This window comes from Canis lupus, chromosome 4 (assembly GCF_003254725.2).
Source record: "Canis lupus dingo isolate Sandy chromosome 4, ASM325472v2, whole genome shotgun sequence".
NCBI lineage: Eukaryota > Metazoa > Chordata > Mammalia > Carnivora > Canidae > Canis > Canis lupus.
Genome location: NC_064246.1, coordinates 60408942 through 60430340, shown reverse-complemented (window position 1 = coordinate 60430340; position 21399 = coordinate 60408942). Strand labels below are relative to the sequence as shown.

The window sequence follows — 21399 nt, the reverse complement described above, 5'->3', positions numbered from 1 at the left end:
GTCGGTGAAGCAGGCCAAAACTGATGCCCTCCAGCGGGCAGCGGGAACTGGGGTCCAATGAGAAATCATGTGATTCCCGTCAAAAGAGACATGACCTGTGCATTAATGTTGGTTTCCCTTCTAGTTAAACACAATCTTCTCTCTATGACCCCGCAGTCCTACCACTAGGTGTTTGCGAAGGGAAATGAAAACATTTGTCCAAACAAAGACTTGCACATGAACGTTCAGAGAGCTTCATTCAAGTAGCCAGAAGCTGGAAACTGCCCAGATATCTATCAACAGGAGAACAGATAAACAAGTTGTGGTACATACAATGGAATGCTTCTCAACAAGGAAAAGGATTGAACTGAGATACATAGAACATCATAACTGAATTTCAGAAACATCAGGGTGACTGAAAGTAGCCAGGCGTCCGAGTATTTTCTGGATGATCCCACTTATGTGCTATTCTAGAAAAGGCCAAACCAATCTACAGTAACAGAAAGTAGATCAGTTATCTCCTGTCACTGCGGCAGAAATGGGAACTGACTACAAAGGAGCACAGGGGATCTTTCTGGCTTGGTGGTTTCAGAGCTTAATTGGGGTGGTGATCTCACAAGTGTATTCATTGGTCAAAATTCATGAAACTGTACTCTGGAATTAAGTGCACATTATTCTATGAAGTTGTATTCAGTAAAGTTGATTTTAAAGCTCCTCTTTAAAAAAAAAAAAATAAAGCTCCTCTTTTAATTACCAAGCTAAACAGGAAAAAAAATCCTTTAGAGAAAGAAGGCAAAAAATCTATATATAGGATTTGAAATAAGAATCTTAAACTTAATGTTAAAAGGGCAGATATTCTAAATTGCTGATGTCTCTTTTAAAGCAAACTGCTTCTTCCATGAGCATTGTTGGCAGCTGTGCTCCAAGAGGAGAAGCTGTAGGGATGGGTTTCACAAAGAAGCACCTCCAGAGCTCCCAGTGGATAACCATAACCGGGAAGCGATGAGGGAATGCACACGTAGGGACCAGACTTGTTGGTGTAGGAGACACTCCTAGAGTAGTCCTTCTCAAATCATCTGTGGTGAAGAGCCAGGAGCCTTTTTATTGTTGTTCCTTGTTTGTTTGTTTTATAAAATAAAAAATCACATGTGCTAGAGGTCACAGCATGTCACATTGCTATGAAAGTCTCTAGACACTTCTCAGTACATGTGCTCACCCGGTCAGCAGACATGCACAGACTCGCCCAGCTCAGAGCACTGCCCTGGGCGCCCTGCAACTACTTGGGACCCACTTTGGGAGAGACCACGGCCCAGTGTAGGCAGACAAGGCTGGAGTCAAAGACAACTGGGTTATGTACCTGAACATGCCCTTGTTTGTAGGTAGTGGATCGTAAGGTCTAAGGAAATATGCTCACAAAGATTTCAGAACAGGTGCATGAGGTCAGAAAACACTGCTTTGAAAAACCTCATCTGGAAGCACCCAAAGGATGGTGAGGAAGAGAGGCCCGAATCACAAGATCTGTGAAGGTTGTTGCAACCAACCTGGTGGGCGACAGCCGGCACTTGAACCATGGTGGTGGGTGGGGAACTGGAAGAGAGAGGGTGCAGGCCAGAGGGCTAGGGAGGGATTGACAGCACTGGATCCACAGAGGGGAGACAGCCTGAGGGACGAAGGCAGGGTTGGAGCTGGGTTTGTAAGGTGGGAGGAGGCAGGTATTCTGAGACAGGAGGAGGGAAGAGAGGAATCTCGAGTCTGGGCCTCCATGTACCCAGGAAACAGGAAGTAAACTTCTTGGTATGCCAGGGTTCCCTGAGCCCGGCAGTCTCCTGAGGGCTGACTCTGCCTGCCTTGGCCTCTGGCCCAGCAATCCCTGACCCATCACCACCCACAGTGCCACCCACGGAAGGGGCGGGAGGAAGCTCATGCCTTGTGTGCGCTGTTTTCTGAGCCTGGTGTGCCTGCTTCCTCCCACCCATAGTCCACCTGTAGCTCCTCCTCACCTTGCAGGCCCAGCCCAGATGTCACTCCAGGCAGAATGAATCACCCTTCTCTACGCTGCCATGGCCCCCAAGCGTGTTAGAGCACACCATCACAGCATACGCTGCAGCATCACCATAGCGGTCATGGCCAGCTTCTAGATCGCCATGGGTGCCTCATGCAAGTGACCGTGCTCAAGACACAGCAGACACAAATGAGAAAGCACACCGAAGGAAGGCGAAGGAAGGACCAGAACAGGTGGGGAGCTGGTGAGATAGGCATAACAGATGTGGAGGTGAATAGGAACCAAGGGTCACATGAGTTTTCTTCCCTCTGCCCTTTGATACATGTACAGTAACCATTATTTGAGACTTTAACTTCCTCAATCCCAAGTGTTTTAGGGGCTCTTCTCTGAGTGAAGAAATGCTTGCACCCCATCAGGGTAGAAATAATTCTCTGGGGTGAGTTAGCAGTGCCCAGAGCAGTATTACCTTTAAAGACCATAAGAAGGCAGATGGAAGACGATCTGATCATTGAGCTGGGGAGTCATCACCTTTGGTCTGAGAACAAGAATCAAGAGAGAAGCCAGGTAATCCCTCAGATCCATTGGCCCTAAAGTCACCGGCATGACGATGGAAACAGGTGACATTATCCCACACCTGGAGATGGAAGCCCCTGGGGGCAGAGAGCACCCACTGGTGGGGCCCTGGGGCTTGTGGCTCAGTCCATTCTGATGAGTGGGTGTCTTGCCATAGAGGATGTCACTTGCTTTGAGTAGCACATGTGACCACATCTTTTAGCAGAGGGGATTTTTCCCAGTGATTTTCTAAAGAGAAGAGACATCTACAGCATCGAGGGGAAGGGAATTGGGACCCAAAATGGAAGTACAAGAACCATCAGGCAGGAGAGGTTTCCGGTGGAAACAGGGATTCCTAGACATGAAACATTAATTCCACAGGCAAACCAGGACAGCAGTGAGCAAACGGAGATGGCAGGTTAGCCTAGTTGGAAGCCACCTGAGGGATCATTGCCTAACCCTCTTTCATAAAATAGAGTCCCAGAGAGGCAAATGATTGGGCCAAGTTGCCACAGAAGCCAGTGGCGGAGCTGGGCCTGGAGCCCAGGTCACCAACCAGCCTGCAGGCCCTTCCCTCGACGGCGCTGTCTTGCAGCATCCTCTGGACGTTGGCCTTCTTCACTTCCATGACTACAGCTACCAATTGGTACACACTAAGCAGGGGGTTCGCCAACAGCTGATGAACTGCTAACCGGGACATGGGACGGATGTCAAAGTTTCCCCGACACTCCAGTGTCCAGAGGGGTGGAAGTCAAAGTGGGGGGAAACCCCAAGAGAGCCGCCCTGTGCATCGCACTCTCTTCTGCCTGTCTGAGTCCGGCAGTGCCTCGGGAATCCTTCCAACTTGTTCTCTGGCAGCCTCTGTACCCTATGAAACACTCTGGTCTCCAGCTTGCACTAGGGAGCCTGTTCCCTCTCTCCACCTCGGGCCCTAAACTAGACACACACAAAGTCTCAAAAGGAATAAGGTCCCCTTCCTGGGTCCCCCTCAGCACAGCTTGGGGAGAGGACAGAGAACAGAGGCAAGTGGAGGAACAGTGGTCCAGGGTGCAGAGCTCCATCTACCTGCAGATGGCCCCTTCCGTGCACCACCTCCTGTGAGGTCTGAGTGGCTGAGGCAGTGATCCCTCCACCCAGCCCTCCAGGAGTCCATGGTCCCGGAGCTCAGGCCCTGGGGTGGGGCTGCCTGCAGGCGTGTGACAAGGTGTGCTTCCCCAAGGATGATAAGATCCAGGGATGGGCAGATAGCTGGCGCGGCCAGACTTTCAAAACAAGCATATACAGAAAATGAACATTGGCTTCTCCTGTCTCTCTTAACCCCAGGGCTATCTGTTTACAAATGTGGTGTTTTCTTCTTCTCCCTTCTCATGCCTGAATCTGTTCAGGAATGTCACATTCCAGCCTTTCTGGGCCGACCACATGTCACAGTGGCAGCCGTGGTAATGCCGAGCATCCCGGAATGTGGCATTTCTGAATGAGTCAGGCAGGAGTACGAGGCGTTCAAGAAGCAAAACCTGCCTCACACTCCTCTTCCATCAGGGGACCCCAGGGCTCCAACCCTTCGGTGGGGGTATTTAAGATTCTCGAAGACCACATGCAATTTACTGTCCAATTTGGTAAGTGATAAAAACAGACATGTTTTTACACCAATAATGCAGAGCCTACTTTCACCACTTGCAAATCTATGAAGTCCTTTCAGAGCCATACTCTCAATCGGTTCTTATAAAAATCCTTGCGAGGAAAGCCAGGGTGCAAAAGTGCAGAAAGCAAATGCCTCAGATCAGATGACTGGCGAGGGCCAGGCAGGTCTAGGAGCTGAGCTGTTGGAGGCGAGCAGACTTCGGGGCTTTTCCCACTACCCCGTCCAAGGTCTGTCCGCTCCGTCCTCCTTCAGAAGTAGATGTGCCCATTAATCCATGATGTGGCCTGGCAAACTCACTGGGGCTTTTCTAAAGCACTGCGGTAGAAGCTTTGCAATAAAGCAAATGAGGATTTAAATGAGGATTAAGTAGAATAAGGTTTGGGAAATGGCAGAGTGTCGTGGCTGAGAGCCATAGCTCTGGAGTCGCTGGCCCTGGAATCAGGCCCCAGGATTGCCATGTGCTAGCTGTGCGACCTTGGACGAGTCACATCACCTCTCTGGGTTCCGGTGTCCTCATCTGTGAAGCATAAATAAAATTAGTACCTGCTTCAGACGGCCCCGGAGGATTCCCTGCAATAAAGTAGGCAAAATAGCTTAGTGCAGTTCCTGGCACAAAAGAGGCACTTGATAAATATTTGCTGAATAATGAACTGGCAAGGTGGGGGTGTGCAGGAAGGGCCGGCTACCTCTGAAGCCAGCGCTCTTCACGTTTATGAAACACTGCCGTCCAAACATGCCAAGCATCTGGCACCAGACAATCGGGGTAAAAGGCGTTCTTGAAATAGCGAGGTGATTCTCCTTGAAGCCCCTTCCAAGCCTCAAATATCCACGCCGCTCACCTGCTTTCTGGGATCCATCCCAAGAGCCTTCGCGGGGGAGAAGCTTGGGAAGGAAACACAAGCTCCAGAGCTCTGTCTCCACACGAGGGAAGACTATGAAAAACAGCTGGGTAGATTTGGCTCCATTCTACACCCAAGGCCGGACGCTTCCGTCTTTGGAGCGCCGAGGGCAGAAGGAAGCCATAGGGAGAAGCTGCTGCAGAAGACGCCGAGGCCCAGAGAGGTGAAGCCGCTTGCTCGACGCTGCACAGCCAGGTGGTGGCAAAGCCAGGACCAGAACCCAAGCTCCTGACACACAGCCCCAGACTCCCTGCCACCACCTCCCTCATTACCCAGGATTTCAAAATCATTAGGGGACAGAAATAGTTCAGCACTAAGCTTTCTAAATCCCCACGGGCCCTCCCACAATTCCTCCTGAGGACAAAATTACTCAGGGAGAAAACTGTACTAAGAAGTCTTTTGAAATGGCAGAGGAGGGTGTCCCCCCAGACAGGAGCTCCTGAGAGAACCAGAGTTGAGACCCTGACTCCATCAGCGCATCATCTGGGCTCCACGCCTTGAACAACTTGTCTGCTTTTCGGCCTTCCGACAGCGAAGTGCCAGGCTGGTGAGCCCGCCGCCCTCTGAGAAGCGCGTTCCGATGTCTGGGCTGCGATGCCAACGGAGCGGCAGGACCCGCTCAGCCTTCAGGCCTTCAGCAGGTTGGGAGGAACAGGTTGCTTTAACCCCCTGTCATGTTCATTAGGAGGTGCCCCAACCACCCCACCCACGATTCCAAACAACGGCTCCGGCTCCGTTCTCACTGTCCTTCACAACTAGGTCATGGGCCTGGCTGGGGAACGGATTCTGGAACCCCAGGATATCCGAGCTGGGCAACAGCTCAGGAACGCTCTGGTGAAACTCCTTACCTCTCGACTGGGGGTAGGGGGGGGACAGAGGCCCAGAGGGAGAAGGGGCCTGTCCAAGGTCACTCGGTGGGGTCACGGTGAGAGGGCTGGCCGTTTGGCCCACCATCTCCCCTGACTTCCCCCGTTGGCCTGAGCAGTTCAGATGACAAAGCATCTTGACAGAGAAGCCGGAGCTCCAGGGCAGCAGGGAGCAGGCAGAAGCGCCCAGCAGACCAAGCTGCTGGGAGCACCTGGCAGCCCAGGGGGCCTGTCACCTGACAGTGCAGGTAGCCCAGCCCCGTGCTGCTGCTGCCACCAGGTGCTCGCATAACCCGGAGCCACGCCTACCTCAGACAAGCACCAAAAGGAGAAGGGAGCTGTTCCCCTTCAGGTGTGCCCGCATCGAGTCCCTGGAACTGGATTTCCCGAACAGAGAAGTCACCTGGAGAAGGGACACTTTAGTTCACAATAGGAGCCATGTAAATTAGTTGCAAGGCGAGACAACCCTAAGTCTTGGAGCTGAGTGGCATTACTGAGGAATTTCTTTTTCCTTGTGAGGCAATTTTATTAAAATGGCAGGCATGGTTCTCTGAGAACGTATACTTCTGGAATTGAATAACCCATGTATAGGTAAAGTCTGGAAAGCTTGCTTGTAGAAGTCGTTGCCTCTTGTTGGGATTTGAGCTCCGGGTTTGTGGGACTTTTCTGTTTGGGTTTTGGTTGCCAGGAGTGGGGTCCCTTCCAAATATAGTCCTTGGAGAGGTGATTCAGTTACCCACAAACAAAATAACAACTCTCCAAGAAACGAATACTTGGACATGGGTAGGAACCATGCACAGAATCACAAAATAAATTCTGGTTCCTAAAGTCACCTTCAGGAATAGCTGATAGAGGAAAGCTTTTTGTCTCAAAGAACAAAAATAGCATAGGCACTTCCACGAATCACTCTTGAAACCATATATTCCTTCACACACCAACATTCAAAAGCTTCAGACGTTCATGTTTTAGACCAAATCCTTGAAGTTTGAAAAGAAAAAGAGATGTGTGTTTTCAAGACAACCAACGAAGGTTCTTAACAGCAAAAAGCAGGAAAACTTTACCTTCCTGTAGTTGCTAGCCTAGGCAATGCTTATCCTCCCCAATGTAGACTCTCTCGATCAGGTGACAGTCCGACTATGAAGAGGTCTGGTAAACAGAAGGCACTCAATTCATGTTTGTTTTACAAGCAAGGATAAGAAAGATAATAATTTTTGTGGAAATTTAAAATAAAAAAAAAATCCTGGTCAAAGCTTTGGAGAGTGTTAAGGGAAATGGAAAATGCTGGCTCCATGTCTCTTTGAACAAAGACTGTGAGAGGCTAATGGTGCGACTCACACATACTGAGTACCTTCTGTGTGCCGGGTACCGAGCTAAGTGCTTCACATCAACTCCTGCATCCCATCCTCACCATCACCCTGTGCGCAGTAACCATCTCGTTAGTTCCACTTTCCTGGCTGAGTAACTGAGGATTAGGGAAAGTGAGAAATTGGCCTACTAAATGGCAGAGCTGGGATCAAAACATCTTATTTCAGTGCCTGTTTCTTAAATCATTATGTCCTACTGCCTGCCAATCTAAAGAGTTTCTGGTAATTTAGTTAATGAGGGCCCTCAGTGGACAGTATGTTACTTTCATGAATTAGCAGAAAATAAACTTCAAGCTGAGCATGTGTTCTTAAGTACCACAGTTTGGCTCTCAACCTGGTCCCAAGAATGCTGGGGCTCTTCATTCAGCAAACACGGGTTCCTTCATTCAGATCCCTACCAGCGGCTTCGACAGGGCAGCTTCTATACTTAATATGGATTATGCAGAAAGAAGGGACACAGGGTCTTCGCCCGGGAGTTCCCAGCCTAGTGAAGGGAACAGACTAGATGCTGCTTTGTGACCACTCAATATGGTAGGTGCCACAGGAGGGGTAGGTGTGGGGTCCTAGGAGCAGTGGGACATGGTGGTTATGTGAATTCATGGATTATAGAGTAGGGGAGACCTGAGATTGAATCCTTCCCCCTCCACATACAAGGGGAGGCGGGTGACCTGGACAGGTTCCTCAACTTCCTGACCTTCAATTATTATCACTTTTAAATGTTGACAGCAATATAGTCTCTGCACCACACCACTCTTCCATGGAATAACGCCTGCTCCAGCGCACGGCCTCACACACGGTAAGTGCTCCATAAATGGAGACCATTAGGGAAGGCTGGTCTAGGGAATCCGGGAGGCTTCTACACAAGACTTGGCCAAGACGGCTGAGTAGAAAGTGGCCATTTCAGGAGGAGAGACTCCAGAAAGAAGCAAGAAGGGGTGAACGTGCATCGCGTGCTCAGAAAAAAAGAGGGTTTTGCAGAAGAGAACCAAGGCCACAACTGGAGATACAAGAGTATCAAAAAAAAAAAAAAAAAAAAAGGAGTGTTTGGCAGTGGTCAGTACTCTGAGCAAACGTATGCAAAGATGTATATAAAAGGAATTCATCAGAGCACTGTTTGTAATAAAAATGAATGCATGCATGAATGAATGAATATGCAAATACATACATACATAGAAACAACCTCAGTATCCACACAAAGAAGATTAGTTAAATAAATTATGATATGGCCATATAATGGGACACTGGGCATTTTTTTTAGTGTCTTGTATCTATTGTACTTAGAGAAGGAGCCAGAGAAGAAAAGAAAAAGGGGTGTGCTGCAGAAACCTTGAAGGAAGGTCCAGGGAGGGACAAGGGAAGAATAAGAATAAGGTCAATCCAGTGAAAGGGATACATTTAGGGACGGAGGGAGAGAGGGACGGAGGGAGCAAGAGAGCAGGAGAGGAAGAAGGAGACGGTGGTCAGTGGTCGCCAATCCTGAGTTCTGAGAAAATGGTGAGTGGCAAAGGGGGCAGGAGGTGGTTTCCTGGTCAGGAGAGGTGGAGGAGTGTGGTGAGTTCAGGTTGGGGGACCTGATTTCTGACTGCACCCAGAAGTGACAGGAGGCAGTTGCTCCTAATTGGACCCAGGGAAAGGCATCCCAGTTGGCAAAGCCTGGAGGGATGGGCGTTGCAGGGGGGCTCCCATTCCCGGACTCTGCATCCCAGATTTCCAGGCTTCCTCGTGCCAACACCCTGTGCTCTCTCCAGTCATAGCTCTTTGTTTTCTGTAGTGTCCCCGGGGATGTGAAGGTGAGGAAGGCCAGAGGGTGGGTGGCCTGTGGCTACAGCTACTAACAATGCTGCTTCCGGGTATTTTGTCCCTGGTGGAATAGGAATTTTTTTTTTTGCTAAGGGAGGGAGACACAGCTCTCCAGAGTATACTAGTAAGGCCTGAAGGTTCTCAGAACCAAAGCTTTTCTTCACACCCTGGATCCCTTGGGGTTGGTCAGACCCTGATTGTTCTGTCTGAAACTATAACCAGGAACTCATTCGTATTGATAATTTCACCATTGCTGAAATCATCCTCAGCAAGTAGAACGTGGAATGTGGAAAGAGAGAAGAATGAGGAAAAAGGAAAAGAAGGGGAGAAATGAGAACAGAAGGGAAGGTGATTCTTTAAATCTCAGAAGAAGGTGTAGGTGATAAAGAGAGATGTGTACCTGCAGCCAGATGGGAGGGTTGAGGATGCTGAGTAGAAACCTGCGACTATTTCCTCTAGGTCACTGAGAAGCACTATGGAGCTGAAGGGTTCCATGCAGGGACCCATCCACATCCTCTCATCCTTGGAGGCTGGCTCAAGAGAAGGAATGACAAGCACACAGTTCAAACTTTTCTCGAGCCAAAAATCTAAGGAATACCCACCCCACTTAGGGGAGTAGGGCAGGGCAGTCCTCCTGGGCTGGGCTAAGCAGAGGTCTATGCCAGAGGAAGTTTAGTCCAGAGGAGATCAGCTGACATCATCTAGCACCCAATGACAGTGATGCTGGACCTTCTCTGCTGTTTTGAGATTCAGAGGGCCAACAGCAACAAGAAGACCAGACCCTAAAGGCACAGTGTCTAAAAATACCAGAGCTCGAAAGAATCTTAAAGATCTTCCAGAAAGAATTTATGATTTCCTCCTCTCTGTCTCTGTAGCCCTTTTCACAGATAGCATGCTGTGCTATAATTTATGGTCATGCATCTATCAAAAAACCCTATTTTATCCACTGGTGCATTGGCGAAATGCGATCTCATTCAGGGTCCACTCCGTGAATGCTTGTGAGCGTTTGTTGCACCTAAGTCTTTCCCCCTCATTTTATCAATGAGAAAAAAAGAAATCCAAAAAACTGAAGAGACATTCCAAGTATTAACTTGCCCAGGCTATTGACATGCTGGCTGAAGGCTTAGCTCCAGGCTGTAGCAATCAGGCCAAAACATGAAAGCTTTCCATACTGTGTGGTGAAATGGAGAGAAATCGGTCTCAACACACGGTGTGTACAGCGCAGGCACAGCCTGGCAGCTACAGTTTGAAAACTGCCTTATAAGCAAAAGGGATTCACAGTATCTGGCTAAGGAGGCCAGGCCCCCAAAAGATGCTCTCACCCTAACAGTAGAATATATGAGATCAATCTTGCATGAGGAAGGGCTCCATCTCTTGCCTGTTGAATCCTCTCAGATGTGTTCAGAAAGCACTTTAAGGGAGTAAGGTGTCCTGGTGAGTGGCTGAGTTGTGTATCAGGGACCGTGAAGGGTCAGTCTTTGGATTCACTCCTTGCATAACAGCCTTTGACCTTAGACAAAAAGAGAGAGGATGGAATCCTCTGACACAGTACCTGCTGAAGTGTTCCCTCAGAACACTAGTCCCTGCATATTCTTGGAGAGAAAAACTTTGCTTTGTGTGAACAAGAAATATGGACACATGCTGTGTGTGTCTGAACCTGCTCTGGAGGAGCCATCATATGCATTAATGCATTAAAGGTGCTGAGAAATCCTGCAGTGAGGAATTAAGGTTGAACTCTGCTCAACCCGGTATTGCACAAAATTATGTCAGCACTTTTCCCATGCCATGCTTAGGATAATGGCTCTCTGACTTTCTTTGTTCACAGTACAATTTGAAATTCTGGAATTTGTGGGGCACCTGGTTAGCTCAGTCGGTTGGGGGTCTAATTCTTGGTTTCAGCTCAGGTCATGATCTCAGGGTCATGAGATTGAGCCCCATGTCAGGCTGGGGGTGGAGTCTGCTTGGGATTCTCTCTCTCCCTCTACCTCTACTCTCTCCCCACCCCCTTAAAAATTCTGTAATTTGGGGCAACACACTTAAAATCAGTAATATGGGCAATGTGTATGGACACATCTAATTTCTAACAAGGTCTCTCTATAGGATAATCAGATTGCGTGGTTCACTCTGCCCCTCAGTCCTGAGCTAAAGATTGACTTGAACTTGGCTCTGCCCTGATCAAGCTTTCTAACTCCCAAAACCAAGCTGTCACACCTTCCAGAAAAGTCTTCCTTGGAATGCCTTGCCATCACATCACAACTCTCTGAAGCCAGCTGACCCCACTCTGCAAGATATCACGTCATCCACTTAGCTCAGAATTCTCCCCAGTAGGCATCATTGCATGGTGTGATGTGCAGCTGAAACAAAAATAAATTTTACACACATCGATGTTTGGCAGCGCATTTGTAAATGCTTTAAACCACTCAAGCTGAGAGCACTGGCCCTGGAATTGGTATTCCAAGAAGAAGGACTGTGGAGAAGAGGTACTCGTGAGGTTATCTTGAGCCAGCTCTTGTCCCTCAGGAGGCCTGCAGGATTGAATGGGACAGGGATGGGCAGGCCTGCGGGACCCCTGGAAGCCGATGTCTGAAGTCCCTGAAACACAGCAATGGGAAGTAGCATGTAAATCCCAATTTCCTGTTTCCAGTGACTTAAATAACACATTTTGTTGGAAGGACTTCAACGTTCACTTATTTAATTACATGCTTGTGATTTGCTATTTTTTAAAGCAACCTACCAGAAAAATACGGTAACCCTTAATTAATCCTCATTAGGGAAATCTTGATGTACAAAAGGGCATCAGACAAAAGCAAAGACGCCTGCATTCGCTTCCTGACTCTGCCCTGCCCCCTCTGAGGTTCAATGTCCTTAGCAGCAAAAAGATAGGTTAGATTTGGAAACTTGTAGAATACTTTCAATGCTAATACTATTCTGATTTCTAATAAGTGAAAAATACTATTCTGGTTTCTAAAAATGCACGAGTTAGTTTTAAAATTAATACATTAATAAAATTATTAATCATTTTAAATAATAAGTTTATTGCTAAATTGATAAAATTAGTTTAAAAAGCAAATAAAGCATCATGAACAAAATAGCTATTTAATGATTATTTACCATTACCATTTATTTAAAACAACATGCCAGGCATTGTTCTAAGTTCTTTGCATGTTATTATCTATTTAGTCTTACAGCATTCCTCCCTGTGAGCTGATGTTATTATTAGCTTGTTTTACAGATATTAAGATATTAATCTGTTACAGAGATTAAGTCGCTTGGCCAGGACAACATTGATAGTAAGTAGTGAAGCTGGAATTTGAATCCAACAAGCTGACTCTACACCACAATGCTGTTGATTTTCCAAAAAAAAAATCAAGCTTAGAAGTATAGTAACAGAAGCTGGAGTGTTTATCTATCATATGAAATGCATTTGAAATATAAAGGTTGGAAAGAACATACAAACTCCTAAAGGGGAAAGATGTCTGAAAGGGGCTGGGGTGATAACAAAACTAAACTGTCCAGCCAGAACAGAGATTGGAATCTATCTCACACACGCCCAGCGACCTGACATGTTGCACCCAGGATCGCTAAGTTGCCCGGGCAAGATTCCGGAGCTGGGTTCGAGAAGGAGTGAGGAGTGCAGGGCAAGCCCCAGAGAGAGGAAGCTGGCAAGCATCCAAGGGTAGGTGGTGGGAACCTGACAGTGGAAACTTAGAATCTGTACATCTTCCAGCTACTTGGAAGCCTAGAGGTCATCCCCTCAAACCTCCCACCCAAAGCAGGCATTCCTGTTACAGCCCTCTGGTGGGTGTTTACCCAGCCATGCCCGAATCTTCCCAGAGGAGCTTGCTCTGCTTACCAGAAAGCCTTTTCTCTTGCTGGACACCCTAAGATATTAGAAAGCTCTGCTCCTTTTAATGAGACAAAATATATCCTATGGTGGTTTCTACTCTATGCCCTGGTTCTACCTCTGGGGGACCCAAAAGTGACATGTGATCCTCCCCCTTTCCTATGATAGGCCACAGAAATTGGGAGACTCACTGAGTCTTTTACCACCAAGCTAAATAAAAAGCCTGGCTGCTGTGGATGTTCCTCACGGGGCAGCTCTTGCCCATCACCACCTCATCACCATCCTATGGGCCTTGTTAGACTGGCCATGGCCACAACCTACTCACCATAGTGTCCACTGTAGGACCTGGCCAGGACCTGCCACGTGGTAGTAGGCACAGTAGGACTGGTTGTTTGAATTAAACTGAGCAAGGAAACTGCAAGAGGAAAATACAGCAAAAAATGCAAGTCTGGGGATGCCTGGGTGGCTCAGTGGTTGAGCATCTGCCTTTGGCTCAGGGTATGATCCTTGGGTCCTGGGATCGAGTCCCGCATCAGGGTTCCTGCAGGGAGCCTGCTTCTCCCTCTGCCTGTGTCTCTGCCTCTGTGTGTGTGTGTCTCCCATGAATAAATACATAAAATCTTAAAAAAAAAAAAAAGAGAGTCTGGGGTGTCAGCAACATTGCATAGACAGTACTCAGGGGCATGTCTAGATCTGGGGCAATTTTGCAGATCCTCCCTGAGAGAAGCCATCTTCCCCACATGCTGTAGTTGGGGTAGGAGGGCACTGATCCCTGCCCAACACTTGAAAGGGGGCATTTTGGGGATCAGCGTTATGACACCAGTGCCTCAGCCCAGGGCCTAGCCCACAGTGGCAACCAGAGAAACACCAAACAAACGAAGGGCAATAGTAGCTTTTTGTGTTCCTACTGCGTGCCACGTTCTTCTGTGCATTATACATATCATCTGATGCACATCTTCCAGAGTGGTGATTAAATTATAAATATACCCATTTTACAGACAAGGAAACCACAAATCCAAGAGGTTGGGAAGTATGCCCTAAGTGACTCAACCAGTAGTAGGTAGAAAAGCCACAGTTCCAACCCAGACGTGCCTACCTCTAAAGTCCATGCTTAACTGCACTATACCGCCTCCTAAAAGCAGAAAGGAAAGATGACAAGGAGACAGGTAGAAAGACTAGGGGCCAGGAAAAAGAAAGAGCATGGGAAACAGCTCTGTGAACTGTCAATCTCTCCATAAAAGGAAGCATCAGGACCAGTGTGAGAGAAGGGCCCCTCTAGACCAGTCCCCATCCAGGTTTTCTAACCTAGAAATCAGGGGTGGAAAATCCAGATTCTGATGTCCATGCTTGGCACGCAGGCAGTTTCGGGGTTGAGTTTTCAGAGCTTGGAGGCACATGAAGACATGCATCCTTTTCTCTAAGTGCAGTTGGCAAACACAACTCTTTGCCCCCGTCCAGTTCCAGAGATCTAGCTACAGTGAGGCCAGGCCAGCCTCCAAAGTCTTGGTACACTCCTGGTAGGGTGCACCCTTGCCCCCAGGTATGCCCTCCTCTACCCCAGACACTCCTCCAGGATCTGCTACCCTTCACTGCATCTCTTAAACACAAACATTATCTGGCTTTTGCCCCAATTTAGGTCACAAGGGTTTTGCACGGCTTTGTGCGTCCTGTGTCCAGCTTTGTGTTTGACACCTGTCTTAAAAGAAATCACAGCTGAAATCCCCCATCCAAGCTGTGCATACACGGGTGAATGACACTGAGCCATGCAGGCACTATGCACAGGGCGAGGAGCCAGTGCCCCTATCAAGAAGCCTGTGCTCCCCAGCCCATTCCCTTCAATCCAGCCAGAGAGATCTCACATCAACAGCAAACTGAACCTCATCGCTTTCTTTATTCCTCTACTTGAAACTTTCATGGCTGTCCACTGTGTTTAGAATATGAACTAAAAGCCCAAGAAGCCCATCAGATCTGCTACCTGCCCCCCACCCAGGTTCACCTGTGTCCCTGCTCCTGCATGGGCCAATTTTCAGAGCCTCAAGGTACACGCTGGTCCCTTTGCCCAGACAAGCTCTCTCCTGCTCCTTCTGAACCTCATGTCCTCCAAGCGGGCGTCACTCAACACAGGATTATTCCCCTAACAGAAGGCCTCGAAAGCACCTCCACTCCCTCACTGCATGCCTTTAATTGTTGTTGGTTCAATGTCTATTCCCCTGCTAGAGTCTAAGCTTCATGAAGCCACGGACCAATCTACTGTGCTCACCATTGTCTCCCCAGAGCTATAGTAATCATGGAGGCAACATTTGGTTGTATGCAGGGTTCTCACCCAGCTGCAAGCTCTAGTTGGTGTCTGCCTCGGGCAACTCCCTCCCAGACACTAGGCCTCAGTTTCACCAGCTAAAAGGAGGCAGATGGCTGAAGGACCTCGGAGGCCTCTCACCATGCTAATTTCTAGGTTCCACTTGAGAACATTTACTTGTAGCATCAGCCCTGAGCATAATCATTCTAGAGCACCATGAAGGAAGACCCTGGGAATGTAACTCCCTCCCTGTGGTGTGGGCTGTGTTTACAAAACAAACCCAAGAAATCATCATAAATCATTCCAAGTGGAGCTGCCTGGGTTGAAGCAACAAGACAAAAATACTTCTGGGCACTGCTCCTCTGGGCCCCCACCCAGCTGAGGAGAAGCAGGGCCAGACAGGCTGTGCCCTCTGAAGAGTTAGCTGCTGGCTTTTTCTCTCCCTACTGGGCCCCTCAGTGGGGACTTCTCTCCTACCTTTCAGACTTTTAATCCTTGCCATTACCTGCAGTGTCCTAGTGCCTCGCAAAGGGAGAAATGACCCAGGAAGACCAGGGACTGGTGTCAGAAGATGCCTCTTCTGAGATATGTTAACCCTCCACAACTTTTTCTTTTGTTCTGATCTGATCGGTCAAATAGAGGATATAACATCTGCTCTGATGACCTTAGAAAAACACAGAGGAGAAATATTTGTTAAATCTTAAAGGGCTACATAAAGGCAGGCATACTTTTGGCCATTGTTTCTGGCTGGCTTGCTGACTAAAACGTGGCTACCCAGAGGCCCAGCATTTTCTCTCTCACTGGGAAATGGAAAGCCTGGTCCCCAGGTCAAAAAATCTCAGGCATCCAAGTAGCAGGTGGTTCAATCACCCCGGACTGGCTCAGCTTGCCCTAAAGGTAAACCTAATTCAAGCCTTACACAGTGTCCCTGACTTGGGGTCAGGGGCCTGAGCTCTATGCCAGATCCGGTTCCAAGAGCTGGATGCAAAAGCACCTGGGGCCTTGTGATCCTGGGGACCTTGAAGCCCTGATGTAGCAGAGGGGTTCAATTGTGTACCTTTCCAAACAGGCCTTGATTGAGTTTCTCTCTGCTGTTTAAGGCTCCCTGAACTTCAGTTTGCTCTTCAAGAAAACAGAGAGAGTTGATTGCCCTGCATATTAAAAGCTACGATGGATATAATGCATTTAGTTATATATATATATATATATATAGGATTTTATTTATTTATTCATGAGAGACACAGAAAGAGAGAGAGGCAGAGACACAGGCAGAGGGAGAAGCAGGCTCTGTGCAGGGAGCCTGATGTGGGACTCAATCCCGGGACTCCAGGATCACGCCCTGGGCCGAAGGCAAGTGCTAAACCACTGAGCCATCCAGGGACCCCCTGCATTTAGTTTTATAAACATGTCACGTGGTAGGCATTTTAAAAATAATATTATTATTGTTATTGTTGTTGTCATTTATATTCCAGGGCTCTCACACACACCCTGGTCTTCTCTGCATTCCCTGAGTGCTTTTTCCACTTCCTGCCCTGTCTAGCCTTGCCTTGTCCTTCCTGTTTTCCTCTAACAACATTGCTAGACAAAGATTTCTAAATTTACCTTATAATTTACCTAATTTTACTCAGTATTGCTCAGTAAATGCCTCTGGAAACAAAAATTCTAGACAAACAAGTCTCTTGGTCAACAAGTGTACCAAATTGAAGCACCATGATGGCTATCTCTGGGCATTGGGGCAACATGGCACAGGAAATCAAGTCCCAGACTCCTTGGAGTTGAAATGTCTAGACCCAGCTTGGCCAAGGTGAGAATTGCCATAGGATTTAACATCCCTGACCTCTCAGTCTTCCTATCTATACAACTAAAACATCTATTTCTGGATGCTTTGTCTATAAGCCTTTTCTTCTAGCTAGATAAAAACCTGTTTCTCTAAGAAATCTTCTGCCAAAGGCCAATACATGCAATACGTAGTAGAACAACAGCTCTGTATATAGAAGGGGCCAGATAGGCCTTCTTGCATTCGCACTGTCTTGCCCCTATGCCTCCTCCCCAGGGCAGCCAAGAAGCTCCCATGGGCACCCATCAGGCTTCGTAGAGTCCTGCTTACATAACTGTGCCAGTGTCCTCAGTGGTTGAGTGGGAACTACTACCACACACAAGGTTGTTTGTAAGAATTAAATGAGGTAACATGGATAAAGCCCCCAGCATAGTGCCTGTACTAAAGCACTCAAGAATTGTTAAACCTCACTAGTACTGGTACCGCCACTCGATGGCCAAGGTGCCCCTCACCCAGAAACATTAGGAATCTGTGATCGTGCAGATATGTCATAAAAATGAGCCCATGTACAAAAATTATTAATTACTCCACCCTCCATTAGGGCCCTTCCTCTGTTTTTATGGACACAGGAGGAGATATAATGTTATATCACAAGATGGATCAATTCTGTTTCTATTGAAAGCATGTTTTATAAAACAATACTTCAATATTTTTTGCATTCCTTGATTCTTCTGACAAACAGAGCTTCCATTCTGTATACTGGGGTTGGTACTGGGAATAAAAATAGAAGGGACAAGTAAAGAAAAAGAGAACTCAAATTAACAAAGCAGCCAGTCTGTGTTTAGTGCCTAGTGGCCCATGCTGTCATTTGTCCAACAAATATTTATTGTGCAATTACTATGAGTGGGGCAGCATGCTGAGGACATGCAACAATGAAGAAAAGCCAGCCCCCCGTCATGTGGAGCTTGCTTTCTAAGGGGTACCAATAGGGATTATGTGGAAAGAAGGATTCATTGGAGCTGAAGGTACAAAAGGTGGAGTGGGGGAAGGAAAGGCATCCATAGTGCAGAGAATAATACTTACTTCGGCAGGGTTCAATTCCAGAGCGGAACAAGGGTGTAACCCCAGGTGAGGTGGGGCTAAAGGGAACAGCATGTACAAAGCTATTTATCCAAGGATTTCCAAGAACACTACTGTTTGCTTCTATTAATTCGCTCCTCTAGGAGGACACACACTGCTTTTTTTGGGAACCAACTTTTTGCATTCTAAATAAGCTCTTTTATAAACAGTTACTGTAGGGACACTTGACATAAGCAACATGATTTTGAATGATCCTAGCATTAATCTTCTCTTCCTGAGTAATAGGCCAGAGTCTTGTTTCACTAGAACTTTTCATTCTGGGAAGTTAGTTTGACAAGACTTAATTTCCTATAAGGGACACTGAGAGTGACTTTCAATAGAGGGCCCAGGAAAGAGCTAAAGATATGAGGAAGACCCAACTTTGGACCCTAGATTCTTGTTAATAGAACTTCCTGTCTCTCAACCCAGTTCCTCTTTGGTAAAACGTGAAGCCTGACACTCCCCACAAGACAGGACTACCAGGTGAGACAACAGATGGGAAAGTGACCTTAGGACATATAGAAGCCATTTGTATTTATTTTAATAACTTCCTTTCTTTCTTTGTTTTCCTTGCTCCTGAGTATAATGAAATTGGATAAATTTTTTGGCTCCATTTGTTCTGTTTCAGATGGAAGGATCGATATCTAACAATGGCATTGCAATTCTCTTGGGCTCACGTGTCACCAAAGAATCTCTGATACAATCTATCAGGGAAGCCCATTCAAAGAGCCTCCTTGGGCTGATCCTAACAGCCTAAGATCCAAGGTGAGCAGGATCCTCCCCATCCCCACCTGCTTAAAGACAGCCACTCTGAGCCAGAGTCCAGTTCCCAGGACCCGACTGTCTGTTCCACACTTCCCGGAACTTTTTTTTTTTAAGATTTTACTTATTTATTCATCGTACACGCACACACACACAGAGGGAGAAGCAGGCTCCCCGCGGGGAACTTGATACGGGACTTGATCCCAGGACCCCAAGATCATGCCCTGAGCCGAAGGCAGACACTCAACCACTGACCCACCTAGGTGGCCCACGTCCTGGAAATTTTAAGCCTAGACAAGCCTCTGTCCTTCATCCCAGGGTGCCTCTTCCTCCATCACACCTGCCATACCAGCTCTTTCCCTCCCGTGCTTTTCACATCTGAATCCCCCACTTACTACCTGTGTGTCCTCAGATTGGTTAAGATCTTTGTAACTCATGGACTTTTTTAATCCATAAAAAAGACATGATAAAAAAAAATCTGCCCCCTAGGATTGTTTTCAGGATTACAGGTGATTCTGCGTCCTAAAGACTTCACACAATTCAAGGCAATTCTCAATACTCAGAAAGGACCTATTACAGTTGCTATTACTCATATTTCCTTCCTTCCCTCCTTCCCCCACTTCTTTTCTCCCTTCCTTCATCCCTCCTTCTACCTCTTGCTTCCTTTTTACCCTGTTCTGTCACTAACCCTGGCCTTCTCCTTCCTTCCCCAGCCCCTGCCTTCTGCCTTCCTCTCATTCCCTGCCCTTGCCCTCATGTGCCCCTACCTCCCCTCACCCTGACAGCTTCCCCAGCCATGAGTCATGGGAGTTTGCTCCCACACTGGCTCCCGAAAGCCTCTGGCCAGCAAGCTGGCAGGCTGCAGGGGCAGACACAAGCCCAGGGCGGGAGGCGCAGCTGCCAGGGCCAGAACTTGCCAGATGGAGCCAGCCTGGTACTTGACTTCAGGCTACTTCTAGGACTTAAATATGCATTTATGAAACCACCGGCCATTATTTTTGAGAACCACAAGAGACCCAAAGTCCCTGAGGATGAGGAGAGGATAAATGTTGTATTGCCCATCTTTGCTAAAGGAAAAAGGTGGGGGAGAAAGATTGATTCTGGTCATTTCAAGACCTTCTTTTGATATCTGGGAAACTCTGCACTGAGTGGTCACTCCATCTCAAGAGCAGGGGCCCGTGGCTGAGCTCTCAGGTTCTTCTTAGCTCCTTCTTTCATCCCTTGTCTCTTTCCCAGTTTGAATTTGGTATCTAATCCTGACACCACTGACCTTTTCTCTCTCTCCTCTTCTGGACTCCCAGCTCCTGGAGGACGGCCCTTTGCCCCATTGCACCGAATTGTCTTGGCCCTTTGCCATGGGGGTTAGGACCATGTGATTTGGAGTCAGACCAACCTAGGATTCAAGACGATCTCCACTACTTTGTTCTTGGGACCTTGCATGGACTGGTCGATTTCTCTACCCTCATCCGCCCACGTGCTCATCCAATAAAGACGTACTGAGCCCTTAGTCCCGGGCGCTGTTGCCAGGTGTTGGATGTAGAGCAGTGTAACAGGCAGGCGGCCTTTGCCCTCATGCCACTTAGAGCGGGGTGGGGTGGGGAGAGAATGAGTGAAATCACAGACAAACAGTAACAAAACAATACATCACGATGAGCACTACAAGCAAGACACTCAGGCGTGGAGCTCAACAATGTCACAGGTGGGGAGCAGAGACCTGTAGAGTACAGTGGACATGAGAGCCTAGAGCAGCATTTCTCAATCTCAGTGCCTTGACCCTTCTGGGCTGATGTCTGGAGTGGAGGTGGGGCCATCCTGCCCATTGCATGATGTTTAACAGCATCCCCCACCTCTACCCACTGGATACCAGTAGCCAATGGCCTCCTGCATTGTGGCAAGCACAAATGCTTCCAAGACATTGTCAGTGCCCTCTGGAGAAGCCAGAGGGGCCCAAACCACCCTCAGTTGAATGTGAGTCACACAGATTTGTGTTTGAGTTTCCCCTCCACCATTGACTCGCCATGATGACTCTGGATCGGTAATTACACCCTCGGAGCCTCTTCCCTCCTGTGTGAAATGGGGTGTTACTAGAAGGAATAACATCCAGCGTGTTGTCATAAGGAATAAAGGAGGTAATCCTGGGCCAGAGTGAGCCCTCAGCAAGGCGGCGATTACTGCTGATGCCATCATCATTACAAATCTGTCCTTACAACTGGCCTCTGGCTCCCTGGGGACAGAATTGGCGTGGGATCTTGTCTGTGTCCCCAGCCCACAGCACAGAAGCCAGGACTCCTTAGCAACCTGGTGCACTTCTGCAGCAGGAATGTGAACAGTCCCCACACACAGACAGGACGGAGGAGACCCTCATGGCCAAGTCAACGGCTGTGGTTTTGATCCCAGGGAGCCCCAGTGCTCACTGACTTGACATGTGCCAGAATGAGGCTTTTTTAAGTGATGAAGGAGGTGGCTCCTCCCTGCCCTGCTAAGAGAAGGCTGTGCT

The 21399-nt window shown here is 48.0% G+C and overlaps 2 long non-coding RNA genes across 5 annotated transcripts in view; one reads left to right on the top strand and one right to left on the bottom strand.

Annotated features, from left to right (window-relative positions):
* Positions 1-3983: 3983 nt before the first annotated feature.
* LOC112651578 (uncharacterized) lies at positions 3984-20409 on the top strand. 4 transcript variants are annotated; one of them, XR_003130903.3, is made up of 6 exons: positions 3984-4149; positions 5486-5715; positions 7695-7835; positions 8031-8100; positions 18769-18905; positions 20204-20409. It is a non-coding gene; the product is annotated as an uncharacterized LOC112651578 (long non-coding RNA). The 4 variants fall into 4 exon arrangements; XR_003130904.3 differs by lacking the exon at positions 7695-7835 and adding an exon at positions 18570-18623 and having other exon boundaries at positions 3985-4149; XR_003130901.3 differs by lacking the exon at positions 7695-7835 and having other exon boundaries at positions 3988-4149.
* Positions 11488-21399, bottom strand: part of LOC112651579 (uncharacterized) — a 35273-nt gene continuing 25361 nt past the window's right edge. Inside the window, exons 3-4 of the long non-coding RNA XR_003130905.2 lie at positions 15750-15908; positions 11488-11696 (exon numbers count right to left, since the gene is read on the bottom strand). This is a non-coding gene — a long non-coding RNA (uncharacterized LOC112651579). The remainder of the gene's footprint in view (positions 11697-15749; positions 15909-21399) is intronic.